This window comes from Strigops habroptila, chromosome 13 (genome assembly GCF_004027225.2).
Source record: "Strigops habroptila isolate Jane chromosome 13, bStrHab1.2.pri, whole genome shotgun sequence".
Classification (NCBI taxonomy): domain Eukaryota; kingdom Metazoa; phylum Chordata; class Aves; order Psittaciformes; family Psittacidae; genus Strigops; species Strigops habroptila.
This window is the reverse complement of record NC_044289.2, coordinates 11,843,306-11,870,463: the sequence shown is the minus strand read 5'-3', so window position 1 is coordinate 11,870,463 and position 27,158 is coordinate 11,843,306. Positions and strand designations below refer to the sequence as shown.

The 27,158-nt window shown below is 55.6% G+C and overlaps 1 protein-coding gene across 11 annotated transcripts in view; it reads right to left on the bottom strand.

Moving 5' to 3' along the window:
• The window catches only part of EPB41L1 (erythrocyte membrane protein band 4.1 like 1), a 58,498-nt gene extending 31,756 nt beyond the window's left edge, over window positions 1–26,742 (bottom strand). For 6 of the 11 annotated variants that reach the window (XM_030502986.1, XM_030502989.1, XM_030502991.1 and 3 more), the window contains exons 1-2: window positions 26,479–26,688; window positions 17,566–17,615 (exon numbers count right to left, since the gene is read on the bottom strand). The gene's annotated coding sequence lies outside the window, so the exon portion shown is untranslated. Of the gene's footprint in view, window positions 1–17,565; window positions 17,616–21,749; window positions 21,768–26,478 lie in introns of those variants that run through there. The other 5 variants (XM_030502988.1, XM_030502996.1, XM_030502995.2 and 2 more) reach the window with 4 other exon arrangements.
• Between the last annotated feature and the right edge of the window lie 416 nt (window positions 26,743–27,158).

Genomic DNA, 27,158 nt, shown 5'->3' with positions numbered 1-27,158 from the left:
GCTGTCGCTGCGCCGGGGCCAGCCCTACCTTGGTGCCAGCTCTCCATGGCTCCAGCACAGCTCATCGTGGCCAGGCTGCTGCTGCGTCCGAGGCAGCGCCTTCTGCAGAGCCGCCTCTTCCCAACCCCAACACCCCCGTGCAGTGATTGATGTGCACCGCAGCCACAGCAGAGCTGGGAACCAGGCTGCTTTCCCATCCCACTGCCGGGCTCCCCCCTCGCTGAGAGCTCCGTGTCCGCAGCGCAGCCCTTTGGCATGGCGGGAGGGTCCCACATGGATGCTGAAGCCAGCCCCATCTGCACCCCTTGCCTGCAAACAGCCAACTCATCCCAGGCCAGGCACCAAACAGCCATCACAGGCTGCGATCCTGCCAGGATCCTTCCCCGTGCATGCACCGTCAGAGAAGGGAGAGCTCAGCTTCTGCACCGGCTGCTCAGCAAGGAGCCAGACCCACTATACGTGTTCATCCCAAGGTAATCTGGCACTTTCCTGCATCCCCCCTGTCCCCATCTCTTACATGGGTTCTAGGGCAGCAAACACTACATTGCCTCCAAGACACTTCTCCGAGCACCCCACTTGCACTCGTCAGCTTGGAGATGTACCAGCAGCAAGAGCTGAACAGAAGCTTTTTCATCACCCTTGTCCACAGTGAAGGGCAGAGCGTGACGCCCAGCACATCCCTACCTCCAAGGCACGATGCTCCTTGTCCCTTGGGAGGGACAACACTGGGGTTAGGTAACACACTGCAGAGACGCCTTGTACCAGGGAGCACCTACTGGCTTGGACACATGCTCCAGAGCACATCAAGCCATCAGGAGCCCCAGAAGAAGAAGTACAAGCCAGGCAGAGCCTGGTGACTTGCTGGCAGAGTCCTGGCAGGCTCCTGCCATCAGGAGGCACCCACTGCATGGTCCAGCCACACTGAGCTTGACTATGCTGGATGCAGAGGGAGAAAACCCCACTAAGCCCCAGCTGCCCAGTCGCTCACCAGTAAGAGTTCTGCAAATGGCACCCATGGGTTGGGATGCTCAGGGATCACCCCTGCACTCACAAACATCAGCCCTGAGGGAACAGGCAGGGCAGGGACAAGATGGCAACCCCATGGGCAAGGGGGTCTCAGCCTGGGCAGCCTCAGCATTCTCAATGGTATTTCCAGCTTGAACCCCCTCCTCATCCTGGGAGGTGTGGGGCTGGGGGCCACCAGTTCTCTTCTGCTCTGCACCTCTCCCACTGCAGTCAGGGCTGGTATCACCCATCTCTGAGCACCCACAACTGTAAAACCTCCTTGTCTGGAGCAGCTGCATGAACAAGGAGGAGGAGGGAAGCGTCAGCGAGCAGAGGGAAGAGTCAGCCCAGAGCTGAGAGAGGAGACAAAACACAGACAGGAAAAGGAGGGCGGAAAAGAGAGATTGTGGCAGACAAAGACCCCGAGACCGCAGCCGTGCCTGAGGTTGGACCTGATGTGCGATGGGAAAAACCTCATTCATCATGTTGTGTACAACCCCTGTGGCTCAGCCAAGCTCCATGACCCTGGGGAGCGCTGCCCAAAGCAGGAGGGAGGCAGCAGGAGCCTGTGGAAACGCTCTTCTCCCTGGCTCCAAAACCTGCCACTGGTGAGACCCATGTGATGCACAAGGCATTGGGGAGACCTGAACCACATCAGGTTTCAAATGGGGTCCTGCTGGCACCTTGGTCCCTGTGGTATTAGTACTTGCACTGCACCCCATCGAGGACCCCACCGAACCCACAACCACAAGGAATGTATGTCCGGGAATGGGGAGCAATGGCATCTCTGTGGCTGTGCAGCCATGAACCACATCCCCACCGGTGACAACAGACTGAAGCAGGATCAGGACCCCAAGAAACCCCAGAGCATCACTAAATAAGGCTAAATAGCAAGAGCACATGCAGCCCATACCTGCCCATCTCGGGGTCAACATCCCAGTGATGAAGCCAGTTCTGCTGGGACAGGAGGGGCAGGAGCAAACCAGGGAGCAGCCTGTCTGATAGTGAAGACCCACAGCTCCAACGAGGAGCAGGAGGGCAGAGGAGGAGGAACCCTCTCCAATGCACAGGAATATTCCCCCCTGGTCCCCACAATGCAGCAGCTTCCAGGCTCCTGCAGAGAAGGACACACACCCTCTGCGGGTGCCCAGGAACAGAAGAAAAGAGCTTTTTAGCATCTTCCAAGGCAAGGGCACTCTGAGGCCTTGGAGATGTTCAAGCCTTGCAGGCAATTATCAAAGATAAATGTTTTAAAGGCTGAAAGGGACAGAAGAGGATAAGAGTGTGGGGAGAAGAAAAGGCAAATCGACTCGGAGCCGCAGTGGGGCGGGATGCAGCACACAGGCTTCCCTTATTTCCCTTATCAGCACTGACCTTCCATGTAGAGGACACCATGGGACACTGTGGGACACAGTGAGGACTCAGGCTACGTGGGCAGATCTGGGGCTACTGCAGAGAAAAATGGTGCTGAGGAGAAGGTACCTCGGTCCTGCCCCAGGACTGCAACTGCTCAGTGGGGTGCACCCCAACCCAGACCCCCACTAGTGCTGCCCGCACCAGGGTCCTGCCACCTCCTGCCACCCCAGAGCACTGGACACACTGCACCATGCTCCTGCGTCCAGGAGCCTCCCGCACCAGCCAGGCTCACTCCCACCTGTCCGCATGTTTTCCAGTTTGTATAGGACAGTGCCCCAGTGCCCAGGGTCCCCTAAAGACCGCCCTGCGCACCCCTGGACCTGATGTGCTGGCCAGATCCAAGGCTCTGACAGGCATCCACTGCAGGAAGCACCCCCCTTCACCGGACCAGGGCTCGGTTGCATTGGGTAAGCCTCAAGGGCAAGGAGGAAGGGGATGCCCAGCCCTCCCCACGTGCCATGGAGGGGACAGGGATGGGTCAGGCCACACTACCAAGCCTGGAGGAGCAGACGCGGAGCTGATCGAGCCCCTGTGCTGCTCCATGTCCACCTTCATGAGCCTCACATGCTCCCGGCCCCCCTCTCCTCTGCCATCAGCTCCCCATCACATCCCCCAGGAGCTGGGATGCCATCTCCCTCCAGCCCTGCCTCGGCTTCACCCTGCACACCAGACAACCAGTTCTCAGGAACAGATTTACTCCGATCCCTTCCTGCCTTATATCCTTTATCCCTCCATTGCTTGTCTTTCAGCAGCAGTTAGCTCTGCCCAGGCTGCTTTTCCTGCCTGTTTTACATTCAGCATTCATATATAATGTACGTATTATACACATCAATGCAGTGTCATCACTGTGCAAACGCACCACGCACCATCACTTCAGAAGGTTCAAGTCCCAAAGCCATGATGCTGGTCCCCAGCCGTGCCCACAGCAACCAGCACTGCATTGCCTGCTCCTGCACCCGAGCTCCTAAACCCCAAGTGCAGCATAGCTGGATTCCAGCTGCTGTGGGGAAAACCATAACCTGGAAATTTCCATGCTCTGAGGCATTTTACAGATATGCAAAAGGACCAACGAGGTGTCAGAGCAGCCTGAACAGGTCACAGGGCTGAGCAGGAGCCAGTAATAGCAACAAGGAGCCTGGGTTACGTGTGCTGGGAAGGACCCCGTCAGGCTGCCTCATTGCAGAAAACAGCCTTCCAATGGTTGCTCGGTGGAGACAGATGGTAAGAGGTTCATGGCCTTGAACAACCTTTCTCACCTGTCTCAGACTCTGTTTTGCTAAGAAAATACTTCACTAGTCTCACTTCAAGACATATTTGCAGTAACAGCATTTGTCTCCCTGCAGAGCTGGGGAGAATCCGTCCTTTGGTATCTGAGTGCCCGGGCACTACGGACACCCAAAGCAGGGACAAACAGAAAACTACTCAATGACTTGCAAAATGGAACTAAAATAAACCCATCAGCAGGCTTCAGCTTGCTGCAGGGTGCCTGGTCTGCAAAAATCCTTCACAAGGAAATCAGAGGCTGGAAAGCACTGACCTGGACATGCGTGTGCTGAGGACGCAGTACTCAGCCTCCAACCCAGCTGCGAGCAAAAGCATCGAGGACAGGGCCAAGCCTCTGAAGAGGAGGATTACACCTGCAGGCAGTTCTGACAATTCACATCTAAGGTTGAGGGTATCTGGGTCCAGAAGGGACATTCATAATATTTTTGAAGCATAACAATGGAGCTTGTCCATCATCCACAAGTTGGCTCTGAATAGCTCAATGGATTTACAGTTGTGCCACATGTGCTAGGGGTCACCTGCCCCACACCAGGGAAAGGAAAGCAGGTGACTCTCACTTTTAACCTGAATTATGGATTCAAGGAGCCGTGCAGTGTGGTTTGCAGGGCCCAGAGATACCTCCCCATGCACACATGGGGAAGAGGGAGGTCATCTCACCCTCCCTGCTGGGTCATGGGAGGGCAGAGGCTGCCTGCGACCAAAGCAGCACACCAGAAGGTCCAGCCAGGCAGGGGACTGTGCTCTCAGGTCAGGGTAACGATGGTTGGATGCCACCAACTCACCAAACCCTGTGCCCCAGGCGCTGCCAGGGAGGGGACCAAAAGGTGGAGCTCCCTTTGCAGGCAACACACATCTCTCTCCAATGATGTACCTCCCAGCCAGGCTTGGGAAACGCTGATAAGACGAGGGAAAACAACTTCTCTCCCTCCTGTGGCGCTGCCCTCCTTCCAGACAATTAATTCCAGCCCTGCAGCAGCCCGTGGCTTGCAGCATCGCTGTGAATCATCGCCAGCGAAACGCTGACTCAGAGGTGAGGCTCCGGATGCGGCTGACGCGGGAGCCCCGGTCCCCGCAGCCTCCTGCGCGCTCGCTCCCAACAACCCTCCTCCAGGTCCCCAACCCGCCTCTGCAAGCCCCAGGGAGGCTGCAGCAGCCTCCACTGCAGCAGGGAGACGATGCTTCAGGAGGTCATTTAATCCCACTCGGCTCAACACAGGGAATGGCTCCATCGAGACTGGCCTGACAAGCCTTTAATAGTCTCCAGCGGTGGAAACTTTTCTCTCTGCACCACCACCTCGGCCAGGGCTTTATCCTCATCACATTAGAGAGGTATTCTTTGGCATTTCATCATACCTCCTTCCCTGTACTTCTAAGGCTGTGGTTGTCACTGTCCAGTGAGCTCCTGCCCTTCCACTATTTCAAGCTGTGCAGCTTGCCACCATCCCCAGGCCACTGTGACCCCTCCATGGAAGCAGCCCCGCAGAGAGCTAGTGCCAATGTCAGCCCAGCCCTGCATGGAGGAGGAAGGCAACACACATGGTAGCTCACTCAGTCCAGGGACAGCATCCTTCTGCGGCCACCATTCAACCAGTAGGACCTGGGAAAGCGCCTTCTCGGCTCCACCAGGTTCCAGCCTTGGTCCTTCTCAGGGGTTCTGGAAACCCTCAGAGAGCAGCAGGTCTACAGAGCCACCGAACCGAGGCAATGACAGCCCAGGGAGGTCCCTGCAGGACCAGCCCCTGAGCCTCTCTGCTCAACCCTTAGAAAAGGGCCAGCAGAGGCACGGGTGGGTTGGCACCGAGCACTGCTGTGTCCAAACTGAAAGCATTTGGTTTCTCCTCCTCCCATCTTGGCTCTGCCATAAGGGTCTAGTCCATGCGCCTTTGCTGCCTGTAGCTGGATGGATCTTGGGGTTTACTTCTCACCTCTGCCTGGCTCCTGCAGATCCCTGTTAACCAGGGCAGCAAAGGTTTGCAATCGCAGCACTGAAGTTTGCAGTCTGGTGTGTCACCACAGCTTTCAAAGACCCCTCACACCTGCTCACTTGTGTCAAGCCCTGTCTCTCTGTTCCCTCCTCATGTCCCATTATTTTCTCTCTGTTCCTCAGATCAGTCACACAGATGTTTTGGCAGTCCTTTTCCAGACAATCACATCTCTTCCGATGTTCTCCATTTACAGTAAAGCAGTTCCACTTTTGCCTCACACCAAAGGCATCCTCCAATTCCCAATGACCTGGCTCCTCTGCCCATCCAGCGCTTCGATGTGCACACAAAGGCAGGACAAAAGCACAAAAGCATGGGCACCGCATCCCACGGGCACCCTGCATGTTAGGACTCAATTACTGCAGAAGCAGCAGGACACTGAGGTGCTGGGAGAAGTTCTAGTGCTCCTCCATCCCCTGCCACTACTATCCCCTTCATCCAGCCCTAGCTGCAGCCATGAGGAGCTTGCAGGCATTGTCCCTCCATCCACCCACGAGCCCTGCACCACACACGTATGCAATTCACTGCAATCACATGTGGTCTCACAGCCACACTGCCCATCACTCACCCTTTTCCCATCACCTCCAAGCCTCCCTCCCACCCCATAGCCAGAAGCATTTAGAAAGATGTCAGACCAATATAGCACAATGTTCTCCTGCCTGTCAGGATGGTATGAGCTCATGTAGGTCACACTAGAACATGAAGGATAGCGTGAGCATTCCCTCTTCACCTCAGATGCCTCTCTCCAGACCATGAGCAGACCTCCCACTGGTCCAACTGAGCTCTGCTGCCTTGCCCTGTTAACCAGACCAAGGCTGACCCACCACACAAAAGCACATCATCAGGAGGACCCGGCCATGCCACTGCTCCTGCCTTCAGGTAGGGAAGGGCAAAGAGGGTTAACCTGGTGGTGGAGATCACCACCAACTAACCATAAGAGGCTGCTCCAGTGAAACTGCAGGGACACGTCAGCTCCTCCAGCAGAGATGACAGGTCTACCTCAGAGCCTGCCTGGCGACCGAGGGCAGGAAGGTCTCGCCAAGGCTGTCTGGACCAGTCCCGTCCTGAAGACAGGCCCAAGCTTGCTCTATATATGTGCCTTAAACCAGCGTAGGGCTTTGATGGCTACTACAGACACCTTCGTCAGGAGAGGTGGTTACTTTCCAGCCCCAAGCCAGCCTGGCAAGCTTGGGCTGTTGGGCTGGCATGCTCTGTAACCACTGATCTGACCTGGAGCTCCTCAGGGACCGTGAGCTGGTGAAAAGGAGTCAAATCCAGGGCTGAAGCAGCCACTGAGCACCATGATGAGAAGCAGACAGTGGTTCTTCATCGACAAGGGTGCCCAACGGCCAGGCTAGAGCTGCCAAGCAATGAATTGAGTGAGGACAACTATGAGTAAAGGCAGCAAGGATGAGATAATCCCATGGCAACACATGCTCATGGGAGGGCAGTGATCCTGTGCAACACCTTCACAAGCTTTGGGATCCACCACAGAAAGACCCCACGGCATGGGGCTCTCCCACCTCTCTGACCAGGGTTGGCAAAGCTGCTCTTCTGCAGCAAGCTCAGACCTAATTGACACGTGTTGAATCTGTGTTTGGGCAATTATGCATTTATATTATGTCAGCAGTTGCCAAGAGCCCAGACATCTGCTCGCTCATCATGTGCGAGCCAGGCAGCGCAGAGACATCTGACCCTGGAGCAGGATGCTGGCCTTGTGCAAACACAAATGACTGGCAGGAAAGTGCCTTCCCTGCCACAAACTTCACTGTCCTCCACTGGTATCACCTTCGCGAAATAGGCAGTGACCTGCTGCCCATGGTGGCATCCTCCTGCTCCAGGGTTAATAAAGCAGCCTGAGTACTTCAGCAAACTGTACACTGGAAGCTGGGCTCAGCTCCCCTGAGGCTCCAAATCCATCATGTTATACATCAAAAATGAATCATGAGAAAGTTAGGGGGAAAACAAAACAAAGCAAAGTCAAGAAGCCACCGAGTTCACAGGGAGAAGGCAGCGCTGTCCCCTAAGCTTTGAGTTAGGCAGCAATGGCAACTCACCACCCTCTCCAGCTTAGCTGCCAGTGTTAAGAGCAGCCAGGTCAGAGTCTGTCTCAAGAGACCGAACCCTCTTTCAGCTTGCTTCATCCATGCTTTGGCCCCAGCCCTTTTGGCACCAGGAAAAACCAGGGAAGAGGAGCATGACCTCTGCTGCAAACCCAGTGGGAATGGGGCCGAGGCGCCTCCTCCTCCAGGATGCAGAAGCAGCACATCCTCCTCCCTGCTCCCACCACGCACACGGTCATTTTGCAAGACCTGAGCAATTTGGGGCCGTTTTAAACAAGGTTCCACTGCCACCCTTTTGAGTGACACCTCTCAGCTGAATAAATAAGTTCAGGAATAAATTGCTGTGACCCCTCGCAGCAAACAGCTTGAGAAGCCAAGAAACACCTTCCACACAACAGCATTAATGTGAAAACGATGATCTCCCAACCAGTGGGGTCAGGAGAGCGGTGATTCAGCCCTTGCAAAAACACCCTGTGCTTCTCCAGATGAAAGTGCAGCCCAGACAGCGCCCATCAGTGAGATGAAAGAGCCAGCGCAGACTGCAGCCCCAGCCACCCCTCATCTCCTGGTCTGCTCTCCCTGCTCCGGAAGGTCCATGTGAGCACAAACAGTGCAGCATTGTCACCCTGGCAGACCACGACCTTCCAGCTTAGCACTCTGACACTTCTTTGCATTCCTTGGCACCCAAAGGTCCCTCCAGTCTCACCCGTTTTCCTCTTCAAAAGCCAAGTGCCCATGGCCATGGCCATCCTGGGCAGCAGCTCTGCAGTCCAGCAGCCTTTGGGGATACCAAAGGGCTGATACTATTCCAGAGCCTGGCTCCCTCACATTTCCTCCCCCTGACAACAGCCACTCGATAGCACAAGCAGAAATGCCCACTGTCACCAGCCCCCGAAAACCATTCCCTGCTCCCAGGCACAGCCACTGCTGCTGCTCCCAAAGAGCTGGATCCTGCAGCAAACCAGGATCCAGAAACCACACAGCCACCAGCAACCCGGCACCACATCAGCCTCTGCAGCCTGCCCACTGCTCCAGGAAAGAGCCCAGTGGGGTGTGGAAGTTTATTAAAGCTTCTTGCAGATCCAAAGGGTGCCCAGCGTGCCCCCTCTGTCACTTCAGGCAGCCCTGTAAAGCAGGAATGTGCCTCTTCCAGGCAAACACATACCTTTTAAAAGGTACATTTGTGCTGCCTGCAGAGTTCAGAGCACACTAAAAGTGGGGAGACAGGACGTTTATGATATGCTGGTGCACCCGGGGCATTCAGCTCTTCCAGCAAAGGTCCAGCAAGAAGCACTGGCTGCGGGCAGGAATATTACAGGAGAGGGCAGGGGAGAAAGCCAATTGCTTAACACTCAGCACACAACATCCTCCAGTGTGATGGCACATGGTGAACCAGCCTTGAGGATGCACTGAAGGGTTTAACCCACACCCAGAGCAACCTCCCCATCCTTCAGCCCCTGAGCAGACATCAGCACAGCTCCTTCCTGTGCTGCAGGATGTCATTTGTTCCAAAGACTTTCCAAGTGCCTTACAAACACCCAGCCTGGGGAAGGTCATAAAGAAAAGAGACCCATGGCCACAACCAACCCAGGCAGGGCTGCAGCTGCCCTCAGGGGCAGCCCTGAGCAGCGCAGCCATCAACACCTCCCCAAACCCTTCTGCATGCCCAACCTTCCCATACCACCCTGACTACCCCTGTCTCAGCACAACCACCACCTGAAGCGGACCGAAGGCATCTGGGCTCTGTTGGCACAACTGTCCCAGAGGGGAAATATGCTTCCCCAGTGTTCCACAGCCAGTTCACCCTGCATGCACAGCCCCTGGCCTAGCCACAGGGTGCAGGAGCCTTGGGGCTCTCCACTTTTTGCCCTGCTTTTGATGCAGAACCAGGTAGGGAAGCAGCACTGAAGTGGAAGCCCCAAACAAAAGGATCAGAGCTTCAAGACAACTTCCTTCCCCAGGGTGAGGGTGTCAGTGATCTTGGGCAGAAGAACCCCAAACCAGGGTTCACCCTGGGGTGCCCAGGACAGCATGGTGTGGTCAGCAGGGCAGCAGGGCCTCCCACTGCACTGCCTGGAGAAGATGTGGGCAATGCCAGTGCAGACAGGCAGCGGCGCAGGGGATGGTACCCAAGCTCCACCTCTGCCGGTTGCTAAGCGACCAGCATCCCGGAGGAGCCACCTCGTCTGTACATCCCTGCCAGCAGCGCCAGCTCTGCTGCAAGGCTCTAGCAGCAGAGGTGACACCAGAAACCTCCTCCTGGTATCCACCAGCTTCCCCCTTCCTGCTGAAGCACCAGGGCCCGGCTGTGCCAGGGATGTGCTCTGCTGCAATCTGTCCCTGCATCCCATCAGCCCTCACATCTCAGCCCCCAGCCCTGCCTACAGGAAAGGGAACAGCTTCTAGGTGAGACAGACCTCCCACCCCAAATCCAGCTGCTACCTCCAGAAGCTAATAAATGATAAGGAAAAGCAGCTATAAAGGAAAGGAAAAGGACAATGGAAACCACTTCACACTGTCTGAGCTCATCTCGAGCAGCCAGCCCAGCTGACCGGGCACATGCATCTCCCACAGCACCACACAACCTCCTTTTCCAGGGACACTGATGTGTCTGAGCCCCTTCGTGCTCTGGCCAGCAGCACAGTTCACAGCTTGCACCCTTCCTAGCAAGTCCCCAAGCTGCAACAGGCAAATAACAAGCCTCAGCACGGCTGTCGCTTCCCAGCTGACAGAGGCCAATGTACTTATGAAAATCCCCTCCAAACATCCCAAAATTCCTTTGTAAGGGAAGAAAATGCTACAAGTTCACAGCAAGAAAAGCAGCAGATCAATAAGTGAAACAGGCAGGAGCTGGGGCTCAAGGAAGAGACTGTTCTTTTTGGACAGTGCCTGCAATTTATGCTGCTGTTCATCTCACTTCTGAGCGAAGGCAGATTAGCTGTCTGGAAAGAGGAGCAGGAAATTGCTATTAACATGGAAAATCAAGACGGGAAAATAGACCTTCTGAGGCTTCCTTCAACTATCCCCAGCACGGGTGGCTCTAGCAAAGGTCTGACCTCTCGTGGGTCAGAGCTGGAGAACAAACCAAGCTTTCCCTTTGACTTGGCACCTGAAAATCTGATTAATCATCAGTGCTGCAAGAAATCAATGAAGTCACAAGCACATTGCCCCAGACTCTCGTTAAGAATGCTGAGGGGCTTCCATGAGCTTTCAACCCTGCAGCAACAGCCTCCTTGCAGCTTGGCACTGGGTGCCAGCACCACAAGAGGCAAAGGCCCTGTGTATTTATTCATTTTGCTTTGTATTATTCCTAAATACAAAGCTTAAATTGATGTTTTTTTTCTCACCTCTTCAACTATCAAGTGGAAATGTGATTTACTACTGAGGTCTGGGCAGGTCTCTGCCAGTCGCAGGCAGCAGCACCCCACTGCACACAGGGTGCTGGGTGGGTGCATGTGTGCTCCCGCTGGCCAGACTCACATCTTCCCACAGACCCAGGAATCCAGCCCAGGTATGACACCAAGTTTGCCACTTCATTTTAAGCCTTTTCCATCCCTGGCACCGCTCCTTCACTTCCAAGCAAGCAGACGCCAACCCTGCCAAAGGGGTGGCAGGAATCAGTCTCATTTAGACGATGCACAGATATAATCCTGATGAACAGCTCTACAAAACCATGCCAGGATCAAAACTGGGAGAGGTGCATGGAGACCCCCAACTCTCACTGCAGAACTGCTCCAGTCTGGTGTTCCCCCATCCAGCATCCTCCAAGCCTCACCCTAGGAGGGACCCACCACACCAGCCACCACCCCAGGCACGAAGCAGACATATTCTGGCAAGCAAATACTGCTGGTTTTCCCTTGTTCTCCCCCAACCCTTCCATTTTACCTCTTGGACAATCCTGAGCAGTTGTTTTTCTCGGCTGTTTAATCTCTCCCCAGCTCCCAGAGGATGTACGCTTAGTGCCTGCAGAAGCTCAACTAGCTTTGATGTGTCTCAAATTCTACCCCTAGGCAGGTGATGGGTATTCAGGGAACTTGGACAATTAAATGACAACAGAAGGAAGGGCTGGAGAAGTTTCTATTTAAAAAAATGAAATAAAATAAAGGGGAAAAAAGTAAACCTGAATGAAACCTCTCCTTCTCACCGCACCCATGGGCAGAGCTTGTGATAACCACCAGCGCCTCCTGTTCTGGTGCTCAGAAAGGAAGGTCCCAATCCAGGCACCCTGGGCACAAAATTGCTCCCAGCACAGGAGGGTGCTGCAGGAGGGAGCAGGGACCCCGTCATTGCAGCTGAGCTGGTCCCACTGCAACACAACCCATGGGAATTGGGTGTTTATAGGAGGTTCTATATACAAGTGGCTGGCAGAGGTAGCAGCACTCCCCAGAACACAACTTGTGCCAAGCAGACCTGGGCACAGGCTGGCACAGCTCCTGCCCTCCCAGCTAAACCTGGGCACAGGCTGGCACAGCTCCTGCCCTCCCAGCTAAACCTGGGACACAGGCTGGCACAGCTCCTGCCCTCCCAGCTAAACCTGGGACACAGGCTGGCACAGTTCCTGCCCTCCCAGCTAGACCAGGGGCACAGCCTGGCACAGCTCCTTGCCTCCCAGCTAAACCAGGGGCACAGGCAGGGCTGTTGCCCTGGCAGAGCACCAACATGCTACAACCACCCCCAGGTTGGCACAGCACCATGTACTTCTGCTTGCCAGTCGCTGGTCACTCCTCGGGGACATGAAGGTGGCCCATGACGGGTGCCTTTCTAGAAGAGGAGAGGTGTAGACTTTCCAAGAGATGGGGCTCACCATCTCAGTCACCAGGTGGATGAGCTGAGTGGCAGCAAGGCCACCTCCCACCCCAGAACAGCCTCTCACCCTCACCAGCATCACCCCACTGGGGCCAGCACAAGGGACCCACTTGGAGATGGCTCTGGAGCGTGGGCTCCTGATCCATGCCAGAAGCATCTACATTCATCCATCTCTCCCCAGCCTGCCCTGCATCTATTCAGGGTATTGGTGTAGCCACAGCCACCAGGAGCCACTGGCATGGGGCTCTATCACCAACACCTCTCAGGATGAGGCAGCACACACACTGCTCAGCAACAGCATCAGGGACAGCTGCTGGGGCTGTCACTGGTGGCAGCAAAAGGGGGGGACGACAATCCACCCAGCATGGACACGGCACCCACCATGCCTGAACGTCTCAGTCTCCCTGGCAACCTGGGTACCAGCACCTTCTGATGCAGCTGAGTGGTCTTGTACAGCAAAAGCCATGCTGAATCCACAGCAGGATTACAGCAGCTCTCTCCTTCCCCTGCCCTCTTGCCATTTCCATCTAAACTTCATCACTAAAACATAACTTTGCGGTGAAGAACAAGAAGCATCACTCCAGGGTCACAGGGAGCACTCCCGCTCATCCTGCCAGCCACCACTGCCATGGGGTTTACTGGGCAATGGACACAATCTCAGAGCCAGCTTCTCAGAATGGCCTGGGCCATTACATGTACACAGGAGCAGGATGAGCATCCTCCAGGTGACACCACTGGCAAGGAGACTCAACCTCACTCTCCATCCAGCACCTCTGGTGGCCTAAGAGGCTCCAAAAGCTCCTCACTGCAAAACAAAACTCCCTCTGGTGCTCTGCCAGCTTTCCCATCGCCCTACCAAGTGTTCTGCCTTCTTTGCACGTGGGGAAGGACACAACCCAAGACCAGGGCAACATAGAGCTCCATGAAGAACTGGCCCTTTCCAGAGGTCCCTCAGCAATACCACAGTAAGCACCAGCCATGCTGAGGACGCTCTTGGCAGGCTCAGACACTGTATGCAGAGGCATGACAAGCACCCAGCCCCACAGAAGGAGCATGCCCTGGGAGGCATTGGAGAGGAAAGTGAACCCTGGCACCCTGGACCTGCAGCCTCGGTGGGGCTGAGCCTGGCAAGCTGCAATGAGGGAAACAGATCATACCCCACAGAAGCTGATGGCCTTCCATTGAGCAGCTCTCAGAACCTGCTGTTGTAGCTGCTGAGGATGGGAAGTGGCCCAAACACTGTTTAACCCCTTCAGGAACAGAGAGGAAAGCCAAGAAAGGAAAATCAAAAGCCTCTGTCCCAGAATAAAGGAGAGAACAGCAAGGGCTGTGGGGAAGCTGGGCTGGATGAAGCCCAAAGAGGTGCCACCACCAGCACCCGTCAGTTGGAAGATGATGCCCTGGAGCATACCCATGGCAGGGCTGAGAGCTCTCCTGCGTGTGGTCCAGCTTCCACATGCACCCTTGGGAGCAAGTCCTGCACATGCCCACCCCACAGTGTGCCTGCTCCGATGCTGCCTACAGCTCCACATCCCCTGGGTCCTGCTGTGCCGCAAAAGCTGCTGAAACGCCAGTTCCGGGTGGCAAGTCCTCTTCCACAGGGATGTGAGAACAAACAGCTCTTCCTTTTCCCCCAGCCCCAGTGGGATCACCAGTTCAGCAAGGCAGGAGCCCATCCCAACCCTTCACACAACCCAAAACCAGTGGTGAGGCTGAGTACATCACATGGGAACAGAGCTCTCTGCCACCGGAGCAGCAAAGCTGCATCTTCCAAGGAAAGCCCCATCTCCTGCCACCCAAGCAGAGAGAGCTGCATGTCAAAGGAGGGCAAGATCACAGCTCCAGCATGGCTCCTGGGCAGAGAAGCCTTCAACAGTCAGGCAGAGGGGGTCAGAGATGGGTGGGCATCCCAGCTTACCCCAGCTCTAACGCAGCACAGGGGAAGCCCAGCTCCTAATGCTGGGATGTGATGCACAAGAGGCTCAAAGTACCAGCCAAAGCAAGCAGGGTGTTTGGGCAGAAGCCAGCCTTTCCCAAGCTGAGTTTGAGGGAGCTTGGCAGCTCTCACCGGCCTTCAGGGCACGCATTGCCACATACCACAAACCTGTTTGCTCAGCCCAGGCCAAAGCAGCTGGGGTGGCACAGAGCAAGCTTCATTGACCAAGGCATGTCTCCCAGTGAGGATGGGCCCCAAATCAAGAGGAAAGTGAAACCCTGCCCCACAGTAGCAGTGCCAGCCATGCCAGGGGCTGCAGTACTGCCTGCATGGGGTGAAAGGCAGGGAGGAAAGAACAGCCTCATTTTCCCAACTACCCTGTAAAACAGACTGACAGTGTTTCTCAGGCAAAAGGTGATCCCTGCAGCATCCTGAGCCAATGATTACAATAAGGAGCTTACCCTGCCCATGGTGCTGGGACTGGCCTCGGGAGCTGCTCTGTGCTCATCTGTGCTTTGCAGCCATTAGAAACTGCCTGTGAGCAGAGTTATGGGACTAAACACCCTCTCTAGGCCGACAAGAAAGCTGGAGAGGGACTTTTTACAAGGGCAGGTAGTGACAAGACAACAGGGAATGGCTTTAAACGGACAGAAGGGAGATCGAGATGAGCTCTCAGGCAGAAGCTCTTCCCTGTGAGGGTGCTGAGGCGCTGGCACAGGGTGCCCAGAGAAGCTGTGGCTGCCCCATCCCTGGCAGTGTTCAAGGCCAGGTTGGACACAGGGGCTTGGAGCAACCTGCTCAAGTGGAAGGTGTCCCTGCCTGTGGCAGGGGTTGGAACTGGATGAGCTTTAAGGTCTCTTCCAACCCAAACCATCCTGTGATTCTATGATAAACCAGTTTCGCACCCAGAGAGTGCAGGGGGCTCTGCTGGGAGTCCAACTCAGGCACAGGTTTAGCCCTGCCTTCTCCCATCTTTTCCTTCCTTGCAAAGGAAGGCCCAAGCTCTCTGTCTACAGTCATCATCCTCTGGTCTGCAACCCCAGAAGAGCCCTTTTGTTTAGAGTGTTATATGTTTGTTTAGCCCTTATTTGTTTGGGATCTAAAGCAGTGGCTAAAAAGTGACATTTTCCCTACGGCAACAGTCAGGTCTTGTGCACCACTTCCGAGGAGAACGGAGTAGTTCAGTTGGAAGGAACCTACAACAATCACCCAGTCCAACTGACAAATGACCACCTCCTTCGAGCAAGCTCCCAAGGAGATAATCCTTTCCTGCCTATCAAATCCCAGCAGCAAGCCCTTCATGACACCCAGGAGGTGGGATATTACATCAGCCTGTGAGGGAGCTGTAGAAATACAGAGAAATGAGCCAGCATGATCACTATGCTGTCACCAACCCTTCCAGAAGCAGGGGGACACCTCCCTCGGCACAAAGCAGCACAGCCCGGGCTGTGCTGGCAAGGCTTTGCTTGCTCAGACTTGCCATGGAGCTGGGACCCGCAGGCGACCAGCACATGGCTGGGCAGGTCTGCCCGGAGCATGCAGCTGTGCAGCAGCTCTGCTGCGTAAGTGCTTCCCCAAGCCCATCAGATACAACTGAAAGAGGGAATCATGAAACCAAAGGCACCCAGACCTGGGCCACCAACCCCTGGGTGCACCCTGGACAACAAGGTCACCCTAAAGCAAGGGGTTGGCTGGGTACCAGGGATCACCGCAGAGGTGGTGTGTGTCTCCCTGCTCCCTGAGCCACCCCAGTGCAGGGAACCCCAACAGGGCAGGGGCCAAGTTTCCTCCCAGGCATCACTCAGGAGCCAAATGCTCCCATGTTGTGCCTGTCAGTGGCCAGTGCCCAACCTCCCAAACAGCCGTCCTCATGCAGAGCCCATCGTGGAAGCACACAGCATCTCACCCCGTGCTGGAGGCAAACCAAGGCATGTGGCGATATGGGATCACACCCAATCCACCACTGAAACTGGACCTGCCCCTCTGCCCCCACCAATTCCAAAACTGGTCTTCCTGCACCCAAGCCGTTCAGCAGAGATGGGACAAAATACCCTGTCATTCTCTTTGCTTTCCCTACAGACACACACCCTGGACACAAGCAATCTCTCCAGACCCGCAAAGAGCCCTCCAGAAGGGACAGTCTTGTAGCACAACTGGTGAGAATCCACTCATAAAAAGCAAGTCACCTCTAGCCCTGAGGAACACCAAACAGCAGCCCACCACAGCCCTCAGCAAGGACATGGACCCCCTGCCCACCTCTGCACCTTCTGCCTTGTGTGGGCAGGAGCCAAGCCCCTGCAGGCAGCGCAGCTCTGCAGATGCAGTGAGCCTCACAGTGCATGCTGCTGCGTGTTCCTGTCACTGGGAAAGAGCCAGGACAGAGGAGTGCAGTCATGGAGCTCCTTGTCCCCAGTTTTCAGATGATGATCCAGAGCGAGGGTAGCACTGCTGCGTTGCCCTATGCCCAGGCTCACCCTGTAGGTCAGGGAGTGAAAGCAGAAGCGAGACCTTGCCTCATGCAGCAGCAGCTCACATCTGGTTTCATGTGGACAGCACTGTGCAAACCCACTGTGCCCTGGAGCCAAGCAGCCCACCCAGCCAGAAGAACCCCAGGAGTCTGGGTTGCACCACAAGCCCTCAACTCTTTCATGCACCCCAGCCATTTAATTCTGCAGCTCAGACCCATCGCTGTCCTCTCCCACCTTCGCTCCCAGCTGCCTGGCAGTGCCAGCCTCCCCAGGATGCACCTCAGGCCAGTCCCTGCAAGCCCAGGGATCTACACCCTGGGCTCGGATCCTATCAAACAAAACACATCGGCTGGTTTGCAAACACATCACCTTCCTCAAACCCTGCGCACAAAAGAGAGGACAGAGACTCAGCGCGTGACATCCCAAAGTTGCTCTGTCAGTGGGCAAAGAAGCTGGCCAGATTTCCAACCCCACCGAAGGTTTCTGGCAGACAAACCTCCCTGCAGCACCAGCTCCGTGCTGAGCAACCCCTTCTACGCTACACAACCCACTCAGCCTTACGTGGGATCTGGAAAGGAGAATAAAAGCTTTCAGGCTAAACTCACGCTGCTTCCAGGGGCTGCTCTCAGCGCTCCGCTCAGGCACAGCTCAGAATCTGCAAAGAAGAGAGATCAGATTTGGTTAAAAAGGAATAAAACCCCTTCCCAGAGCTGATGGCGAGTGCAAGGAAGGACGTTAGCCAGGCACTTCATCACAAGATGATGCCTGCACGGCTCCAGCACTGCACTGACTTCATACAAAGCTGCTTGCTGGAGAATGTAAACTCCAGATTACATTAGATGCTGCTTTACTCTCAGAAAGACTGATGTGAAAACAGCACTTTCTCAGGCAGGCAGCCTGCCCGCTGCGAGCCAGCTCTGTTCATCTGAGCGATAAAAGCAAATATTTACTACAGGCAGTGCCGCAGAACCAACACACCTCTGAAGTGAAACAGATACCGCCCTGGCTCGCACCACCCAGGTTCTCCTTTCAGGCCCATCTGTGCCACCCCATTGTCACCCGTGCCCCTGGCTCACTGGTGCAGACCCTGCGGTCATGCCAAGGCCAACATCTGGTCAGCAGGACATTTGCCTGGGTAGAGATGCAGGTCAGTGAAGCAGGACCCATCGGAGCCGGCTCCACTAACTCATCCATGAAGAGACCAGCAGCTCTGGCACACCAGGAGTAAAATCAGCAGTTTTAATAGGAACAGCCCCAACCCTGAAACAGCATTTTAAGGGCCACTTTTTAGATGACAGTTGCATCTAATGGAGGAGGAAAAACTGCCCATTAGGGCAGTTACATGAAGGAGGAAACATATCCTCACAGCATAGCAAAGACATCAAAATACCTTCTGCTTTTCCAAGCGTTAATTTTCAAACACATCTTCAATAGGCAAGGACCATCCTCCCATAAGCACAGAAGCAAAGCAGCCAGGATAACCCACCTAGGCAAAGCACCCACCTCTCCCATGGATTCAGCAAAAACCTGCCACTCTGAGCAAACATCAGCTGTGCGTAGCACGACACAGCTTGCCCTGAGTGACACTGATTCACAGCAGCTTCCCGAAGAGCTTGCTCAGGGCATAAGAGCTGCTCCACTTTCCATTTGGATGGAGTCCCCAAGCAGCAGGGTGACACACAGTGACTGATACCCAGCTGGGCAGCTATGGGGCTCCAGCCATTCCCTTCCAGACAGGAACAGGACACAATGATGTCCCTCAGGCAGAAAATCTGACGCAATAAGGCTGCGAGCTTCAGCACCTCCAAGGAAACAAAATCACCTTTGAGCAGGGAGAAATTGCACCCCAAATGATTTGCATGAGGGATACAGAAAGAGGAGGGAGTTACAGCCACCACCACATGCATGGTCCCGTTCCAGCTCTGTATCGCTGTCACAAGGGGAAGCACAAGCAGAATGTCATCATGCACAGGGACAGGTTCCTTTGCAGCCACCATGTAGACTGGCTTTACTCACTCAGCTATCTCACTGCACAGGGAGCAGGGCTGGGATGCAATGCGGGGCATCCCTGCGGCACCAGCACTGGCTGCACCCGCAGCCCCAGGTCCCCCCATCCATAGGCACCAGTGTCACACTTCCAGTACCCAGTGCCCAGTGCCGAGCACAGGAGCTGAACACTTGCCCCTGTGCATGACTTGCTGCTCTCCCAGACCTCAAAACAGCATTTTCCCAATTTTCCAATTACACACAGAGCCTGCACTGCCCATTGAGCAAGGGATGCCACTGGCATGTGAAGGCTGCTGTCCCGTGCCATTGCCCATGTGCATTACCCACCCCTTGATCCCAGAGCTCACCACAGACCTCTTTCTCCACCACCTGCCTCCACTTCTCATGCAGATGCCACTGCCCAGAAGCTAATGAGCCAAAGGAGAGGAAGAGCCCCATCAGGAGAAGAGCTCTGCCCTGTCCCAGCAGCAGGACGCAGCCAGCTCTCCGTCAACCCAGAAGAAGAGGTATCACACCAGCACACGGGGCTCACCAGGGCTGCACCGTGTTCCTCCTGCAAGGGAGGATGGAGCATGTGCTGCCCCAAAGGCAGGGCAGTGGCACTCAATGCTCGCCAGCCTGCCTGCGTTAATGCTGCCAAACAAAGCCCTGTGCTCTCCACCACACACTGACCATCCCTCCTTCCCATATTCTGCTGCGTGAAGCAGCATTCACCAGGGCTGCCTGCACCACAGCAGGCTCTGAGCTATAGACATTTCAGGATCTGAACTATTGCATCAATTACTATCATATTAATGAAGTGTTTTAGAATACACTGGGAGCAAGACCCTCCCCCAACCCTGCTCACTTCTGCCTGCAAACAAGCAGCTCCCCATAACATTGCCGCTAGCAAAAATCCATGCTAGACTGCATTACGATCTCCTGCCATGCAGCTGTCCCCGGCGCCAGGCCAGTGCATACACCATCTCGGCCACAGACAGTGCCCTGGGCTTGAAAACATCCCACAGTGACCCACATTGTCACAACATTGTCATCGCAGTCATCCAGCCTGACCCTGGTGGGGCGAGCGTGAGCGCTGGCTTTGGAATCAGGCGCTGGGACACCAACAGCAGCCAGACAAAGGCTACGGTCCATGCAGAGGGGCAGATCCCGGCCGGCATCTCTGTGGGCTCAAACACTGGCTGGGGTTAGGTAGGAAGGAGCCATATACTGAGCCCAGCTCACTCAGACCTAGGTCAGCATGTTGCAGAAATGCTGATGGGTCCAACAGAAGGCGAGGAAGGGGATGAGGACTCATACTGTCCCCTTCACATGCCCATCAGAGCAGGAACATAAACAGGGCAGGACAGCGCAACAGCCCCAGGGCAGCTTAGCTGAGCATGAAGCACAGAGAGGTCCAGCTGTGTGTGGTTCCACCCTGCAATGGGATCACATCAGCTCTGGCGAGCCGAGAAGCAGCAGCCCAGCCAGCGCTCAGCAGGAGATGACCATGGACCACAATACCATGGGCCTTCCAGGCTGCCCTGCCTACAGCCAGCAACACTGTGCCAAGGCGGGACTGAGCCCCAAAGCTCTTGCAGCATCACAGAAGCAGCTTACAGCAACAGTGGAATTTGCCACCAAAATACAGCATGGGCAGCTGTGTCCAACTGTCCACGGTTGGTACTTCCAATGGTCACTCTAAAGTCAGCTGCATTTCTTACAGATGTATTGCACACAAGACTAAGGTGACCAACAAGGATCTACTCATGCCATACTACCAGAAAGCATTTTTTGGGTCCCTGAAGAGGAGCCCCAGTGAATTTGCAGAGGTAATGACCCCTGTCTCACACAGGCATGTGTATACCCAGAGCCAGATCAGACCTCGAAGGAGGTTTCTCTTGTTCTGGCCAGTTCACTCTGCAGGACCTTCACCAGGACTTGCAGTAAATCTCCTGAAAAGCAGCACTGCTGAGAATCCAGACTGGAGGCTTCCCACCCCAAAGTTCACCAGCAATGCTGGGTTTATTTCTTTGTCAAATATTGCACCTTCCCATAGCAAGCAGCAGACCCAGCTGTATGACCACCCCTCAGGCCTTAACGCAGCACTGCTCACCCACTTTGAGACCTCTGCCACCTCCGTCTCATCACCAACAAAGCAGAGACCCAACGCTGTGTCAGGTGCCGTGCCATCCCACGCTCAGCACGAGCTCCTGCCAGATGAATAGCGCACCTCATTAGAACATTCACTTGCTTCTCTCACACACAGGGGGACTGCTTCCCCAACAGCATCGCTAAGGAGAAAAACCTGCAGGACTCTTCCCAGCACCGCAGCCCTTCATGCATGGCCGCCTGGGTGACGGTCCCATGTGGATGGGCAGGAGGAGGATGTGAAGGGCTGGTCCATGCCCCCTTCCACCCCACAGCCTGTCAGGGTATGCATCTGCCCGCACGTCACCCAGCCACGGTGGCTTTCTGCTGGCTCTCACCCCAGCAAGTACGATTAGCTGATTACAAAGGGGAATGTGTCATTTCAAATGCACAATCAGATTTCCCGGCCCTTCTGCCCATAACAAAATGTCTCGTGAAATGGCTCATTCTGTTCTCCCATAGAAACGTGTTTCCCTTCAAAAGCCTGATGCGAGGAGCAGGGGGGTTGGGGGGAGAAGGCAAACCTAAAATTATCTTCTGAAAGATACCACGACAGCAACAGATTCACAGGAAAACGAGGTGAGAAGGGGGCTGTGAATGTGTTAAGATCCTGTTTAATCTCTCCCCAATCCACCGAAGGCAGAAACGATACCTCAACATTTCCTTTGTGCGAGAGATGACTCCACCCTGTGTTTTCCTCTCCATCTGATACTCGGGGAAGGATACCAGCACACATCCCTGCTCTGCTGCCAGGCAGCGAGCAAGGCCCCGGCACTGGGTTAGTAGGAGCAGAGGGAGGAAGGAGCTGGTGGGTGGAACCTGGCAGCAGGGCTGGGCTGTGAATCCTCATTCAGCATCGCCTCAGAGGCAGGATGCGTTTTACACTAGCGCAGCACCTGGTGCTGGTTTCCACCTCATCACCAATACCTTGCAAAGGAGCATCGGTCCTTTGGACCAAGAGGGGGTCAAGGATAGCAAAGCCCAGTGAGATGGCTGCAGGGTCCAGTTATAGATAGTGGGCAGAGGGCTGGTTTCTAGCAGGAGGATGGAGCAGATACTAAAGTGCTACCACATTTCATCTCCACAAAGGGGCCAAGTGCCCCAGTAAAACTGCTGACCTGCTGGCAACTGCAGATCTGCAGCCTCAGCCTCATTTGCCTCGTGTTTTGAGCACAATGGGGTCAGCCTAGACTTCTCTCTGTGTTGTTATCACATCAGGCCTGGGATGCTGCTTACCCAGACCTGGCTGCCCCCAGGCATGGCAGCTCCTGCGTGGGGCAGACCCAGCCCGGGGCACCAGTATTGCCCTTTGGAGGGCAAAACACAGATCATGAGCAGAAGATGGATAGAAATTCCTCTTCCAGAGCATTATCATCCAGATTTTAAGGGTCTGTCTGCTACTCCCACCCTCCCAGACAGCAAACGTGGGAGTGTGCATGAGCATGCCCATGGGCATGCACATGCTATAGGCAGGGCACTGACTCATTCTCAGCTTCAATTCAGGTCACCCTCAGCTGTGCACTGAGACAAGCAGATGTGAAGTATCTGTACTGAATCCCTCACCTAGGGCTCTGGGATGACTGCCCCTTTCCACACAGTCCCACAGCTCCCTGTCTAGCGCAAGGAGAGCAAAGCTTGGCTCCTGTCCCAGTTGTACAAAAGTGCAACCCAACAGCTCTTGGTACAGACGCCTCCATGTGCCCCCAGAGAGTTCACCTCCTTGGAGCAACGCAGGGTATAGGGAGAAACTATCATCCAAGACAAGGGACATCCACAGTGCCTGGGCCCAACATCCTGCTCTGCACCAGGGGCACACTGTGGGGACAGAAGAGCTGCTGCAGAAAGCAGCCACTGCTTCCACAATGGAAGATGTGGTTGCCCAAGTCTCCTCCTCTTCCCCTTAAGGCACACTTAGGTCCTGGACAACTCACAAGCTTCCACCCAAGGGCTGGGAGGAGAGGAAAGCTGGATGTTCAGCCACAAGGAAATAGTGCAGCATGTCCCCATCAAAGACAGCCTCCTCCCACCACGCTTCCCATCTCCTGTAATCCAGGCAAGGTGATGCACATGAGTTAAACAGGTCCACTGGACAAGCCGCCTCAATGGCAGCAGTGAGGCTCAACTTTACAGACCCCTATGGCACAGAGCAGGTACTGGAAAGGAGCTCCCAAAGGAGACTGTCCTCCAGCACCCACAAATACATACAACTCCTGCCAGGCTCAAGTGACAGCATGAGCCAACAGTGAGCCCAACGTCCCCTCCACACAGACCCTCGCAGGTCTCCCCAGCACCATTGCCCCGGCTGTGACAAATCCAAACCTGCTGACTCAGAGCCACCCGACTGCTCTAATGAGAACAATAAGCCACGCAGCCATCACTGTCACAGCCTCAGCGCAAGCACATTTTTAGATGCTGTACAAAAGCCATGTATCTGTAGCTGCATAAGTCTTCCTGCACAGGAACTTCCAGCAACCGGAGGCTCAGAAACCTCTGCGCTTCGTGTTTCTTCCTTTGCACCTAGGCTTAAAACAGAGCTTCAGGCTTGGCTCAGACCTCCAAGTGACAAGCACCGCATTCGAGTCTACTATAGAGCTAAACACAGGCCTTACAGACACCCACACTGATCTGCCGCAAAGCTTGAGCCCATACTCAGCCCGTCTCCTTGCACACACTTGCTTCTCCATCAGTATCCGAGCTGAAACTCAGGCGCCGTAGTGCTGTGCCCAAGGCAGCAGGGAAATGTCCCCAGTCCACAGCCAAATAAAATTAAGGCAAAGGACACTCCAGTGATGACTCTGAGACTGGGCAGGAAACTCAGAGCAAGCCCGGGAAGAGCTAAGCCCACCCCCTGCCCTTTAACCAACAGGCCATTCTCTGTGACTGCCTAATTTAGAAGTCCTTAATTAGCTATGGGAAAGTGCTTCTTTTAGAGACAGAATTAATCAGGCACCTGACTGGTCTGTCTGTCTGTCTCCTCTAGTAATGCAGAAGTCATCAGCAGCGCTAGAGCAAGGAGGAACACGGGCAGCACGGGGTGATGATGGAGTTATACACGGGATGAGGGCTCGGTGCTGCCAGCAGAAAGTGTGAAAGGTTATTGTGCAAATCAACGAGAGATCCAGCTCCTCACCAGGACCAAGGTCATCACCCAGAGCTCAACAGGGAGCTCAAGTGCCTGGGGGAAGAAAATGGATTTTTAAGATTTTCCCCATTCCACACTGCAGTGATTTCTTCAGCTGACCCAGCCACCCCTCCCGGCTGCCCATCAACCACGTGCCAGAACACAGTCACCCTGGAAAATTGTTGTGGTGGTGGCAACCATGGCAGCAGCCCAGGCAAGGGGGCCAGCACGCTCTGTGGCCGTACTGGACAGGAAAGGTATCAAACCCTTCACCCTCCCCATCCCAGGAACACAGGCTGTCCTCTACACTCATGCTTTTTGACAAGAAATACACCACCGGACTTCAAAATCCCTTTTTTAGAAGCTTCCTCCAAAACAAAGCATCTCCCCTGAGACTTTTGGGAAATGCCGATTTCTCAAAAATTGGTAAGAATAACAATTCTAGACAGTTCTAGCTACAACATCAACAAGTAACCAAAACAGCAGGGGAAGAACACATCTCCTGCAGCCAAAGCCAGCCCACCGTCAGTACGAACACGGTGCTGCATCATGCCCTCTGAGCCACCCTGCACCCCAAGGCAGGGCTCTGCTGTGCACCCAGAGCTCTGCTTAAAGGCTGCTGTGGTTAAAGCAATCAGCGCAGCACAAGGATGGCACAAAGAGGAGAGGAGACGTGAACACTCCGCTCCCATCAGAGTCTGCAGGTGGGGAAGCAGCTCACACCCCCTAAGGGACAGGTACATCGTGGTCCTTTGACACCAAACACAGAGGTTCCCCCTGTGTAAGGAGGGAATGCTCTGGGAGAAAGGGGATGGCTGTGGACCTGCCATATGCTGCAACAGCCAGGGTCTGCAACAGCTTCGAGAACATGCCCTGCAGCTCTGCACACAGCAGACACCACGGAGGGTCCTCACTGAGAGCACGGCTCTGAGCATCCTGGGGAAGCCTCCACAGACGGGCTCCATGCCTACCAAACCAGTCTCTAAAAAAACATAATTAAAGAGTAATTCCCTTCTTGCAAGGATTATTGCTCAAACCCAGCCTTCCACAGCTCCAAGCTTGCTTGGCAGCAACAAGAACAGCTCTCCAGCCTGCACAGTCACGGTCAAAAGGATCTGACACATGCAGAGTCCTCCAGTGAGCTGCAAAGGATGCGGAGATCTGCAAGGCAGCCCCATGGAGCAGGCCTGGGTAGCAAATGTGCTTCCCACATCTTGAGTTGTTTGGAAGCAAAAATCACTTTGGACAAGTCTAGCATGAGAAAGCTGGAGGGAAAGTGGCGGTTAAGTGCAAGAAGGAGACTGATGCAGGGGCTGGTCTCTCCAGGGATGCTGGAGAAGCCACACCTCATCCACAGCAGCGGAGAAGGGCTGATCAGGAGTCACCTCACACCATCTACAGCTGAATCGAACACAGATTTTCCATTGCCTGCTCCTGCAACACATTGTGAATACTCAACCGCGCATACCCAGACCATTGTTTGTCCACAGAAGGGTCCCCACCATAACATGCTGAAGGCTGGCCATGCTGGAGGGAAACAATACCACCGCGGAAACAGCGAGAGAAACAGTGTTTTATACAGAAGGCACTGATAGAGAAAAGGGCCACGCAGGTCCTCTAGTACGATCTCCCGGGTAACCAGCCTATGGAGAAAATGCTGAGCTCAAGGATACCTCCAAAGCCCACCTCCTGCCATATGACGATACTCCAAAAATAACCACAGAAATATGCGAGGACCCATTCCAAGTTGTTCCTGGCTCCCTCCACATTCTCCCTCTAATGTAAATCATCTCCCTGAAATCACAGCCCGGCAGTTAAATGCTATTACAGCAACCCGCAGCTCGGGGCTACAGATCCCTGGGGCTGCCTCATCCCGGCGGAAGGACCCGGCCTGCGCTGCTGCTTCCCCGCACTCCGCTTTGCTCCTTCGCGGGTTGGACGCGCGGTGTGTCCCCGTCCCCCCGCCCCACATCCCGTGCCCGGCTGGGGCCCCGCCGGGAGCCGCGCCCCGACCCCAGCATCCCGCGGAGGGCAGGGATGGAAGCAGAGAGGGATGGAGGGAAACGGGGAGGCAGGGCGCGGTGCGGGATGCGCCGAGGAGGGGAGGCCCGGCTTGGAACAGCTTTCCCAGCGGCGGGACTGCGCCTGCCCGCATCCTTGCCTGCTGCCCTGCCCGCCTCTCCGCTGCATGCAGCGCACCTGGGGCCGCCGGGGCTGCCCGTCCCCGCGCTCCCCACCCCCGGCTCGCCCGGGCGCTCACCTCGCCTAGGCCCGGCCCAGCCCAGCCCGGCCCAGCCCGGCTCGGCTCGGCTCGGCTCGGTCCGCTCCGGTCCGCTCCGCTCCGCTCCCGCCGCCGCCTCCCGGGCGCGGCCCCGCGCCGCCGCCCGCGCTGCCCGCCTGCTGCCCGTTGCCTGCCCGCCGAGCGGCGGGAGCGCGGCGCAGCGCGGGGCGGGCCGGGGCGCGGCGCTGCGGAGGGGGAGAGGCCGCCCCGCTCCGCCCCGCCCCGCGCTGCGCGGGAGCCGCCTACGGGCCGTGCCGGGGGGTGCGGGGGGCTCGGCCCCGGAGCGTCCCGCGCTGCGCGCACAGTGCCTGGAGCGCGGCGTCGGGCGAGACACCCGTGAGACAGACCCGAGAGGTCTCCGGGCGGCCAAGGGACCCGATTGTGCGTTTCGGTTGTGTCAGGGACAAGCAGCCCCCTCCAGGAGATGCAGGTGAAAAGGGGGGGCAGTTGTTCCACCGCACACTCGTGCACCCACAGCATGGATGCACTAGGTGCTGGGATGCGTTAGATGCACAGCATGGATGCGCTGGGTGCATGGATGCACTGGGTGGATAGCATGGATGCACTGAGTGCTGGGATGCACTGGATGCACAGCATGGGTGCAGGGATGCATCAGGTGCAGGGATACACTAGGCACAAGGATGCATTGGGTGCATGGA